General features: G+C 37.4%; 5 non-coding genes across 5 annotated transcripts; all 5 read left to right on the top strand.

Annotated features, from left to right (window-relative positions):
- Window positions 1–5,018: 5,018 nt before the first annotated feature.
- Window positions 5,019–5,090, top strand: Trnag-ucc (transfer RNA glycine (anticodon UCC)). The gene has a single exon. It is a non-coding gene; the product is annotated as a tRNA-Gly (tRNA).
- Window positions 5,091–6,576: 1,486 nt separating this feature from the next.
- On the top strand, window positions 6,577–6,648 carry Trnag-ucc (transfer RNA glycine (anticodon UCC)). The gene has a single exon. It is a non-coding gene; the product is annotated as a tRNA-Gly (tRNA).
- An 80-nt stretch (window positions 6,649–6,728) lies between these two features.
- On the top strand, window positions 6,729–6,800 carry Trnag-ucc (transfer RNA glycine (anticodon UCC)). Its single transcript has one exon. It is a non-coding gene; the product is annotated as a tRNA-Gly (tRNA).
- An 85-nt stretch (window positions 6,801–6,885) lies between these two features.
- Trnag-ucc (transfer RNA glycine (anticodon UCC)) lies at window positions 6,886–6,957 on the top strand. Its single transcript has one exon. It is a non-coding gene; the product is annotated as a tRNA-Gly (tRNA).
- Window positions 6,958–7,036: 79 nt separating this feature from the next.
- Trnag-ucc (transfer RNA glycine (anticodon UCC)) lies at window positions 7,037–7,108 on the top strand. Its single transcript has one exon. It is a non-coding gene; the product is annotated as a tRNA-Gly (tRNA).
- The last annotated feature ends 5,828 nt before the right edge of the window (window positions 7,109–12,936 follow it).

Below are 12,936 nucleotides of genomic sequence, written 5' to 3'. Positions count from 1 at the left end.
ATATCTGCTCGCACAGAGGGCGCAAAAACTTTCAGTTTCATTGAAGTGAAAGTTGGCACACATTGGGTTCATTTCGCGCGAAGCGCGTGTTAATTGTACACCACTAGCTTTATACCCAAATCAAGGTGTTTATCGAATGTGTGCTTATTTAATATTTCTTTTTTTTTTCTTTGAGTTGTCAGGGCCAGGGGAGGGGGACAATCACCCCATTCCCCCAGTCAGGCACGATACTGATTCGTTATCATATACATACATACTCAGGAATATCACCCGCATCCGTCGTTACCTGGACTTTGACACCTGCAATCACATAATTCGCTCTCTAGTTCTGTCACGCCTTGATTACGGCAATGCTCTTCTTCTGGGAGCAAGACAAGCTGATATCTCCAAACTTCAACGTCTGCAGAACTGACGGTCTGCTAAACTGATCTTTCGCGCCACCAAATATGACCATGCATCCACCTTTCTCCAACACCTTCATTGGCTGCCAGTCAAGGAGCGGATAGCTTTTAAGATCTTGCTGTGTGTGTTTAAGGCCATCAATGATATTGCACCAGTCTCAAATCAGCCGCTGACAAGACGTTTTTTTTTTACAGCACCATCCATGTGGAACAGTCTGCCTCAAACCATCCACTGGCTCACTTCCAGTCTTCAAAAAGGGCCTCAAATCCCACCTTTTTCCACCTCATATTTGGCCATTTTAGCCCCAAAATTGGAAAATTGTGTGCGAATTTATACCACTTTTGCACCATATTTCATCAGTTTAGCTTCAAAATGGCAAAAAAATTTCGCGCAGTTCGCGCGCATTTGTACCATAAACTTTTTCGTCACAAAATGGTGGTGGATTCACTATACTTCAAGAATTTTTTTCAAACCCCATCCCCCCGATAAGGAATCTACGCCACTGCACTGATCATACAAGAAATATTGGTGTCCTTTTACTAGATATAGAAAGAGCCTTCATCATGATCTATTACTATTTTTAGGACAAGCGGAAAATTATTTGAAGAAGCCAGATAATATTTATGTGGGTACCGGATAACAAACATGTAATGGGAAGCCTTAGAACAACCCAGTACCCAGAATTTGGATAATTAACAGACACATAAGAACAACACACAATCGTTATTTCAACATGCATATCAACATGCATAGGATCATCACTATCAATATCATTATCATCATCATCATCATCATCATCATCATCATCTTCATCTTCATCTTCATCTTCATCTTCATCTTTATCTTCATCATTATCTTCATCTTCATCTTCATCATTATCTTCATCTTCATCATTATCTTCATCTTCATCATTATCTTCATCTTCATCATTATCTTCATCTTCATCATTATCTTCATCTTCATCATTATCTTCATCTTCATCATTATCTTCATCACTGTCTTCATCGTTATCTTCATCATTATCTTCATCATTATCTTCATCATTATCTTCATAATTATCTTCATCATTATCTTTATCATTATCTTCATCATTGTCTTCATCATTATCTTCATCATTATCTTCATCATTATCTTCATCATTATCTTCATCATTATCTTCATCATTATTTTCATCATTATCTTCATCATTATCTTCATCATCATTTTCATCATCATCATAGTTGATGATAGTCAAAATGCTATGTTATGTTATAATTATATCTTTTCTGGAGTAAGTTGGGGGAGATGATGAGACTGTTGATCACGAAGTGCCCCTTAAGGAACTCTGCTCTAATTTTCGCGAAATCAGTCCATTTATCTAAGGAAGTACAATATAGTAGCTAGTAGGCGATAATACTACACTCTTAAAAAGATCTACTCATTTTTGAATAGAAATCAAATTTGACAAGGGAAACTATTCAGACTGAAGGGAAACTATTCAAAATGAATCGGACATTCTCATCAAAATGACAAGAAACTCATCAAATTTGATAAGATTGCCTTGTCATTTAAAAAATGAATAGGCTCTTGTCACAAATGACCCATCTTATCAAATTTGAGTTGTTTGTCTTGTCAAAAATGACAACAAAAAGAGAATAGTTTGTCTCTGTCAGAATCTTGTAAAAATGAAATTGGTAATCTTGTCAAATAATGAGTTAGAGATCTTGTCAATTTGAATAGGCCTACTTACTTGATAAAATAAAACGGAAACTATCGATTTTGATCTAATTTCTAATCAAAATGAACTGTATATCTCATCGAAGCGAATAGAACATGATCAAAAATAAATGAGTAGGGGTTCTAATTTTTTTTAATGAATAGTGCGAAATTAGAGTAGGCCTAGTAGGCTATACAAAATCAGAGATCTGATACAAAATAAACCCAGTTTGAGAGGAGGTGGTAATTCCGTGAGAAATATAATTTTGGTCAGAATTTATGACATCAGAAAAGCAAATGTGACAAAATGAGGGCGACTGACTACCAAACCATGGTCTCCCGTCTCAAATATCGCCCTATATCAGCCCCCGGTCCGTGTGTAGTGGTTTGAACTCGAATTTAAAACATGAGGTAGACGAACTTCCCGGTCCGGTCTCAGTATCATTAATTGTGTGAACTCGAATTGAAACATGAGGTAGACGAACTTCCTAGGCCTCTGTGTCACTTGTAGAGGATGACTTCCTTGTATGCTGCAATGTTGTGACAACATTGTTGTGGTCGTGACAACATTGCAGGCCTATTTAAAATAAAATTCTTGTTGGTCTTTTTTATGATCTATTTGACGATAATAAATGAACCCCGGGGTAACTTCATTTTGTATTGGACGCCATTAATGTCTATTGGGTAGGGATCATCCGGTCTGGATCCCGAAAACATAGGGGCATATCCAAAAATAAAATCATGGAAAATTTGCTTAAAAAACAATGACGAATAAGCAGTTTTTCCAGCTTTATGGAGCCTGAAAATTATGAAAATTCACCCCATAAAATTGCACCAAAGTTTATCCTAATAAGCCTGAAAAGGCACCACAAAGCTACCGCACATCCCCGTACCCTCCTAAAAAATCTTGCGGTCTACATTATTTTGGGATTTTTTTTGGCGATACGAAGAATAGGGTAAATTTGGTTTTTGTTTAACGTTAAGGGGTCAAATTAAGTTAATTAATTTCGACCTGCGACCAATGTATTACTCATGTACCAAAAAGTATCGAGGAGTATATAGAAACCTTAAAAACAAAGAACAAGAAGTTTGAAATAGATAAAAATTAAACAAATTTAAGAACAAATTGTCGAACAATTCTCAAAACAAGTAAAATGACTGTACTAAAAACAGTTGATAGGGTTATAGTTCTAACCAGGCCCGTACGCATGATTTGGGGGGGGGGGTGATTTTGGGAAACGTGGACTTTTTCCCCCAAAATTTGGACCTTTTTTGACCAAAAAACCACAAAAAAACTGATTTTTTTTGTTGCAATTGAAACCACTGACAAACGGGCTTCCTTCTCGTTTGCACAATTTTTATAAGGGACTGTATATAGGCCTATGTACACATTCCGCGGATATTTTCAGAATATGAATCCCGCGGGGAGTGTAAAATTGGCGGTGATTTTTTTCGCAAGCCAAACGGTTTTAAAGTTTTAATTAAGAATCAAAATCATCATATTCGCACCCGCGCCGCGCAGTGGACTGAACTGAAAGCATTTTTCACAAACCGTGAGTATGAACCCCCACCCCTCAAAAAGCAAACAAACAAAAACGCCCAACATAAATGTTGTCTGTGCCATGAAAACCTCGCTCAGTTGGTCAAAACATTGTCAAGTTTAAGGTCAAATTTAAGGTCATTTGAATGTCTGCTTGCAACTTTTAAAAGAAATTAATTGAATACAATGTTGAACTTTTGCAATGCTTTCGCTTATGCCAGACTCCTTCGGGATTCTGCGTGGGTCTAAATAATGAAATGCTAATTATTTTTTATAATTTTCATTAATCTGAAACTTTTTAATTTCAAAAGTTAAGTGTAGTTCTAGCGACTTGAGATACTGATTATAACGTCGGGGGAATAGAAGAAATGGAATTCAAACATTTTCGGACGAAAAGTTTGCGTTTGCACACCCTTCCCTCAAATTTGTAGGCTTATAAATTTTCGTGTGTCCCGGGTTTTTCCGGCTTGTTCATTTTGGTTATTTAGCATATTTTGTTTGTTACAAAACCTTAATAAATAACGGTTATGATGACCTGTAAATTCTTATAACCATGGACTTTGATTATTGGGGCCTGGTTTTTAAGGTAGTTTTTTTTTGTTTTTTGGTAGGCCTAGTTACTACCATTTAGGCCTAGTTACTATTAATCATGAGGTAGACGAACTTCGAAACGAAACTATTTCATAATTTTCACTCATTTAAAAACGCAAGGTCTACTGAACTGAAACTACAACCTCTAAGATTTTAAATTCCTACGACCTGCATGTACATGCACATGCAGCGCTATGTAGAGATTTGGAAGATGATATGACGAAGCTCTCCGCGTCACCTTAAACCATACTGTAATCGCGCTGTTGACGTGGCTGCATAAGGGCGCATTACACTAAAAACACAATTTTATGTCGCTTTTTGCCAAATAAATATGAATGAATGAATGGACACTTGTAAATGGGGAGGTCCCAAAACACAATACTCAAGTTGTTCGTTTGTTAGTTAGGTTAACATAACATGGTTAAAATACCCTCAATAGGAATTTCCTGATTGACCTGATAAACGCATGACCTTTTTTTTTATTATAAGAAATTAGTATAATTTGAATTGCTCTAAAATACAGCCAAGTTGTCAAACTTGAATGGTTAAATGAAAGTTTTTCATGAATTAATAGATTACTGCAAATTTATTTTATTATTTGAAAGTTTGTCTAAATTCCTGGTCTAAAAATGCCAAAAAAATATTGTTGCATACAGAACATACTATGAAGTATATCACGATTGCCACTGACATGGAGGTATGTTCAGTCACTTTAACAGCACAGCTTTAACAGTGATATAGCACGCATGACAGAGTTTTATAAACTGTAAACCACTTGACATGATCAGCTGCGTCGGTGGTGTAGTGGTTAACATAGTTGCCTTCCAAGCAATTGTCCCGGGTTCGATTCCCGGCCGACGCACATATTTTGGCCTCACACTATTTTTAGTGTTTGAAGTATCATTTTCTTCCATGTTCACCGCAAATTGGAGGATTGACCCTTTTCTTTTTTTTTTTTTTTCTTTTTTTTATGATTCTATCTTCGTTTCCTTTTTATTTAACATTGTATTAGGCACATTTTCCAGGGAGGTACACTGCAAAAACAGTGTTTAGCGATTAAACACTTTTCTAAACACAATTTTGCCATCACTTTGTAAACACGTTTATAGAAGCTAAACATCATGTGTCAAATTTCTGAACATTGGTCAGTGATGGTGTTTAATTTCTAAACATCTGAGATCCATTATTCTAAACATAACGTTTCTGAACACATTCTTGCCATCACTATGCCCGCTTAGTAAATTATTTTGCCCAGAAAAATAATTTTAATTCCGAGCAATGATTTTCATATGACTAAATGATTATAAGCAATTACGCGGAATTATTTCAAATGGAACGACTATTTAGTATTAGGTATTATATTTATACCATTTTATTCCCTGTTATCTCATTGTTCTGCTTCTTGCTTTTTCTTTTTTGTTCACTATTTTATATCCTTTTAATACTTGTTTTTTCGTTTCTTTTCTACTTTTTTTAAGCAGTTAGGCTAACATGTTTAAAATATACACTCCATATGGATTCTTCATAAACGCATGTCTATTTTACAAGATTTTAGTAAAATTTACATCGCTCTAATTAAATACATCCGCCAAAACTATTATTAATCGAATCAATTAACGAATGGTCAAAATGGTTATCGAGTAAAATTATTCACAACCGTGTAGACTCTCGAGTACTTCTCATTCCAGAAAAATACAGCACTAATTGTTTTGGATTAAAAAAATATTATCATGTTTCGTCAAATCAAACATAGATAAATTATATTCCTTTAATTAGTTCAATAAAAGTTCAATTTTAATTTTTGGCCAATTTTTGGAAATATGGGCCAAAAACTTGCGTTTTTATGGTGTTTTTCATATGCTGTGACAATCAAGCCCAAAGACGTGTACTAAGACTATATAATATCAGGTCATGCATGTAGTTATGCATTCTCATTTTTGGAAATCTCATTTTGTAATATCTTTATAACATCATAAACGGATAAACCAATTATCAAAATTACCATACAATATTTATATTATGAGCAAATTCGCAGCCTATACTCAAAATGTAATAACATAAATAGCTTGCACCGTTATTAGCGCCAATAGCGGCCATGAGCGTAATGCGCGCTATTAGCACTAAGGCTGAGTTCACATAGGAGTATATACTGTATACGGTATTCGCTATACAATGTATGCTCATTCGATCAGGCTGAGTTCACACAGTAGTCCTATATGTGAACTCAGCCTAACGGCGTTCGATTCGATTCCCGGCCGACGCGCATGGTTTTTTTTAGATTCCTTCAATTAACTTCTTCTTTACCTGCTTATAGTTTATAATATACAATGGATTGGAGTCCTGCAGAAGCGTCGGTGGTGTAGTGGTTAACATAGTTGCCTTCCAAGCAATTGTCCCGGGTTCGATTCCCGGCCGACGCATGTTTTTTAGATTCCTTCAACTAACCTCTTCTTTATCTGCTTATAGTTTATAATATACAATGGACTCGATTCCTTCAGAAGCGTCGGTGGTGTAGTGGTTAACATAGTTGCCTTCCAAGCAATTGTCCCGGGTTCGATTCCCGGCCGACGCATGTTTTTTTTTATAGATTCCTTCAATTAACTTCTTCTTTACCTGCTTATAGTTTATAATATACAATGGATTTGAGTCCTGCAGAAGCGTCGGTGGTGTAGTGGTTAACATAGTTGCCTTCCAAGCAATTGTCCCGGGTTCGATTCCCGGCCGACGCATAATTTTTAGATTCCTTCAACTAACCTCTTCTTTATCTGCTAATGGTTTATAATATACAATGGACTCGATTCCGCAGAAGCGTCGGTGGTGTAGTGGTTAACATAGTTGCCTTCCAAGCAATTGTCCCGGGTTCGATTCCCGGCCGACGCATGATTTTTTGATTCCTTCAATTAACCTCTTGTTTTCCTGCTTACAGGTAGTTCATAAACATTGGACTCGAAATCTTTCAGAAGCGTCATGTCGTAGTGGTTTACATATAGTTGCCCTCCAAGCAATTGTCCCGGATGCTTAATTTCTTTCTGCAACCATAATGGGCCGCAATATATCACTAACCGCATAGTCCGAGGCAAGGTTCATTATTGTCAGGGTTAGGGTCTTATGGTTAGGGTTAGGGTACGGGTTAGGGGTTAGGGTTAGGGTTAGGGTTTAGGGTTAGGGTTAGGGTTAGGGTTAGGGTTAGGGTTAGGGTTAGGGTTAGGGTTAGGGTTAGGGTTAGGGTTTAGGGTTAGGGTTTAGGGTTTAGGGTTAGGGTTAGGGTTTAGGGTAAGGGTTAGGGTAAGGGTTAGGGTTAGGGTTAGGGTTAGGGTTAGGGATTAGGGTTAGGGTTAGGATTATATACGTATTTATTAGTACTAATATACTAGTAATAGTATATTGTGTGTATGCACTTTATTCCGTAATCAATAAGTATCATAAACAAACACCTTTCTGGCACAACGAATCATAGCACAGTCGTGTAGGCATTAGGCTATATGGATACATAGATTGTGGGTTCGAACCCCCAGGAAAACCGTTGTAGAATTTTAATTCTATCGATTGCTTTTTATTTTATTAAGTAAGAGGAAATAATAATGGTAATAAACTCGTGTTATATCTAGCCTCATAGGCCTATAATTACACGTATGCACTATGTGTTATCGCATTGCGGCCCATTATGGTTGCAGAAAGAAATAACGCGTCCCGGATAGCAACGTTTGCACAATATTTTATCTGGGAAATGAGAGCACATCAGACATACACGTATTGAATTGCATTTTGAATACAAATTTTATGGCTAATTATTAAAATTTGATATTTTGTTTCATTTGTGATATTTTGATATATAACAGTCTTCAAAGTAAACTTAAAGTGTATGTAGCTGGGATGAAAAGCCAACGATCATTTAAAAATGTTGACCTTTCGTATTGAAGGTACACATTTTTCCCCCAAAGACCTAAAAATTCCTGCGCGTTTTCATATTTGGCGATTTTAGAATTGTTGAGGCAATGAAACAAAAAACTAAAGAGAGATGTTGATAAAACAAAAATCAGGCCTGTCAAAAATCTCAGGAGAACAAACGTCATTATACGAAATTTGCCTAGCCCCCTCTGAAAGGTTCTGGCTACGCTTCTGCACCCATCCCATATCATAGGGTCCATCTGTTCTGAGCGTTAACCGGTTTTGGTGTTTGAATACTACTTGAACGCACACCAGGGTTCAGGTTCTTTGATAGCTATAGTTTTTTTTAAATCAGGTTTACGTTCAAAAATTGTATAAAATACATTGATTTGTTTAATTTTTTTCCTTTCAAATTTCGCCCCTATCCCCATATTTCTCGGGCCTATTCTGTCTTGTTATAAATTCAAACTGTATCAGACGGTGTCCGCTGGCGTCCCTGTCGTGACTTCGGTGTTGCTAATCATTTCCAAATCCCAATACCACAATCGTTCACTATATCACAATTTAGTATAGTGCCCTCTATTGAATGCAGTTAAATGCTATTAAATTTACTGCTTATTGTTACATGAATATTAGGTTAGGTAAGGGTTAAAGATAGGGTCCGCGTTTATAGGTTTAGGGGTATGGTTAGGTTTAGTGGTTAGGGATATGGTTAGGATTAGGGTGGTAGAAGCCGCTGACTTCCATTATAATGACTTTCAACTCACTTTAATGTAACATACACAGACTATAATGGTAACACCGTAACAGCATGAAAGGAAAGTGAACGTAACATACTGCAGTTACTGTCCGTTTTCCTATACACAATACACAGTGCTCTCACCATTGACGCGCGACCTTTACAAATAGTGTATGAAGAAGTATATTGCATTTGCCTAGTTAACATCACTGTGTGAAAAATAACCGGCCAATATTTTAACTGTTCTCCAAACTTCTAGCAAATATATTTCTCTAACATGACCTAAAATTACAGCTAGGTTAGATGTTCAGAAGGGGTCGCACTTTCGTAGAATATGAGTGAGGGCAAAGCATAGCTAGCTCATAGCTAGCCAACTCCCCGTGTTAATTGAATGGAGATTTGACCGAAAATATTGAGCTATATTGGTAACGGACCGCTCCGTTCTGAAGGATGCCACAAAAAAACGGTACAAGCTACATTCAAACTATTCTATGAAATTCTAGAAAATATAGTTTTGTAACATGTCCTAAATTTTTAGCTAATTTAGGTGTTTGGAGAGGGTCGCACTTTTGTGTTTTAGGAAGGATATGTAAACGACAGATAACACCAAAAATATGAAGAAATTATTTCCAAACCGTGTTAAGTCATTCACAATCATTATGTTGCTCATTTTCAAGAATGCTGGTTAACAAAAAGCAGGGCATTGTCTCATTTCGTGAACAAAGGTGCACATACCATTGTTTCCTTCCGTTTCCTTTATAATCGGTTACCCAACTGAAGCTGTAATACCAGCTTTATTGCGATATCGCACATTGAAAACAGACACATGTGCACAACCAGAGAAGATCCGATTTAATCAGTTGAGCTGTTTCAATGAGTGTTATCTTGGTGTAATAGCTTTTAATGGGGTTTAAGTCCTGCAAAGGTCGAGATGAATTCTACTGTAGACATGACTGCATCATGACCTTAACCACACCATATCCAGTGATATCGTGTAACTGCTGTTTCATGTTGCCGTGAACGATGAACATGATGGATACCGGCAAGGAGGTTTTAATAAGAATGGAGAGGAAATAGATTACGTAACGCATTGTTCCTTTGTGCCGATTTGATTTGCCGAGAGGTACCTTTCACTTCAAGACAAAATGGTTCCGCCATTAAATCAGTAACTGACCTGACAGCATATGAACATTTTATCAGGCAGCCAACTGTCAATAGGTGATTAAAAGAAAGTTATGTGAAAGCGCCTACTTTAGAGAGAGGTACCTTTTTTTTCATGCAGTCCATGGGTGTGATGAGTAGCCGCAAGCACATTAAGGCAATTTTTTAGCCGTCGATGTACAGTTATTTATACCGCACACCTTATTTGAGGCACATCATTTAAATGAATTGAATAGAGTTACTGATCGATTACCCGTAACAACGTGGCGTGGCTGCCAGGTAATAGATCCAGTGTCAACTGTCACTTTCTATCAAGTAACTATTTCGCAGTATATTTTGTTATCATGGTTATAGAGGCCTTGCATGTGACGTATCATCCCGTAAATATGGCGGACTACTCAAATGCATTCAACAAAAGCATGATTGCAATAGTGACAGTTCGTCTCACACACATAACCCTGCACTGCGATCAAATAGGTTGATGACAACATTTGATTGAATGGACTGCACTCCGCCATAACTACGGCGAAGGACACCGGCTCAAATCCTTTGTTTGGAGCCAATCGATAATTTCATGCAGGGCCTCTATAGACCTAATCAAAAGTTCAAATGGTTTTTTTTTAATATCACATAACACATAATAAAACTAGGAAACCATTTCATGATGCCAAAACCTTTATTCGTTACGTAATTAAAACACCCAGTCAGATCTATTTCACACCTGCCAAACACAAATCACCCAATTTCGAAAATTGGACGTTGAATGTACACTCTCAAGAAAATTGACTGGCAACATGTTCCAATATGGAAACAATAGATGAATCGATGCTGGATGCCGCGCCGGTATTAGTGGTGAAGCAAGTTAAATAAAAAAAATTAAAAAAATAAATTTTGGATTTATAAAGCGCCTTTCTCCAGATCTTAGAGGACTCAAAGCGCTGTAATTTCGCTGCAATGGTGAATCATCACAATCAGATCGCATCAACTAGGTTGCTGCCAAACGGCGCACACCTATCCGCATTTAGATTGTAACATCCACCAATTATCTGTGCAGCTCCCCAAATTCCATTGGGTGAACGAAGTTTTTGATAACCAAACAACTAATCACCGATTTTTGCGATACAGGAGGAAACCGGAGATCCCGGAGAAAACCTGCGAGAGCGAGCACGGAATTGGGATAAACCAAGTGCACATGAGTCCTTGGGCCGCGCCGGGGCTTGAACCCGGGACCTCAGTGGTGCAAAGCGAGGGAACAACCGCTGCGCTAACTCGCCGTTCCCTATATAAATCGCACACAATTTGTCGTAAATTAACGTACCATTATATAACATATATTCATAACATGTAGTTACGCTCACATTCATGATATCCAAATAAAACCCAATTCCATGTATAATTACACAACATATTAAAAACATATCACGACGGTGAAACTGTTAAAAACGTATAATTTGTTAATTCCCACAATTAAATTACTGTGTTCATGCGTATAAATTTGATTGACCTATTGAACACGACGCATTTCATTTCGGCTTTTTTAAGGATTACTTCATTATATCCATGTCTCCACGCCATAGATATTTTGTCGTAACCATCTGAACGGGGATAAACACCATTTAAGTTGACGGAATTACCACACGAGCCGTACCACCAGGCACCTTGCCTTACTATGGCGCAGTTATCATGAACATCATCGTCATTGTCACGGTCAAAGGTAGAGAAAGGCATGTTGTTATTTGGTCTTAATGAGTCATAAGCGTTGCCACTATATGATCCGATTGAAAGCGAATAGTTGGACAAGAGATCACCTAGTGTAAATGAATCATATTATATAACATAATATAAAGCGGAACTACCACTTCTTGTCATATCAATCCTGAGAACCCACTTTCCGCTCTTTACCAATCTATATATTTGCTTCAAACCCATCCAATACTCCCCATCTGGACTTCCAAATTCTTCCTCATATTCCTGCCATCCGCGATCAAAATTCACTGAACCATCAAAGCGTCTATGAAACACATTCCAGGTAGAACCTTCCCGATCAAACTGACAACGCACTAGTGACCCATGCAAGCCGTCATCTGGTGTGATGGTGTAAGGACCGTTTACGTGAGCACCTCAAAGTGCAATATCTTGACAATCCCTGGCTGGTGGGATTGGTATCGGTAACCTTTCAGCTAGCAGATTTACAGCATTGTCCAAGAGGACAGCCATTGTCGCCACTGTTGACGTCACGTTGCGTATTTGTTCTTCTTGTTGTACAAATGCCATATTCTTCATTTGAGCAGCCATTACAATCTGGTTGTCTTGGATACCTGAAAGAGTCTCCATAAGCGTCTCTGTTATATTCTGCGGCAAGTTGACATCAATGACAGCTTCGTTGTCGATGCACCCAGTCCCGTAGTACGTACAGAAGCATTCATTGTATGTTGAACGTTTGATTGGACTACTGTGAATGTTACTTGTGAACAATACTGCTATGCCGATAATGAGATTTATCAAGCGTTTGGCAGCCACATTGAAAAATTGCATCGTTATTCGTTTGTATAGAGGTATAAATGAAAAATCTGAATTGCACCGCTATAAAACAGATAATAACTCTGGCAAAATATTTTGACCTTTGAGTTCAATGCATAGACAATGTTGTAAAGTTCAAAGGTAATGATTCAATACCACGATATTAGATATTATGGAAAAAGGAGTATTTTGTGATTCTTGCAACCTCTTTCTATGATATGTTTGAGTAGATATCAACTAAAAAGGTTTATTTACTAGAAAGTAGAATCCTCGAATAAACAATAATCATTATTAATAATTTATTTCTTAGTTTAGGGCATGGTTTACCGATAGACATTGGCGCACATCATCATCCGATCACTGCCTCCACGACCTTGGTGCACATCAGAATCAGATCACT

Source organism: Amphiura filiformis, chromosome 5 (genome assembly GCF_039555335.1).
Source record: "Amphiura filiformis chromosome 5, Afil_fr2py, whole genome shotgun sequence".
Taxonomy (NCBI): Eukaryota; Metazoa; Echinodermata; class Ophiuroidea; order Amphilepidida; family Amphiuridae; genus Amphiura; species Amphiura filiformis.
This window is presented reverse-complemented; position numbering and strand designations above follow the sequence as displayed.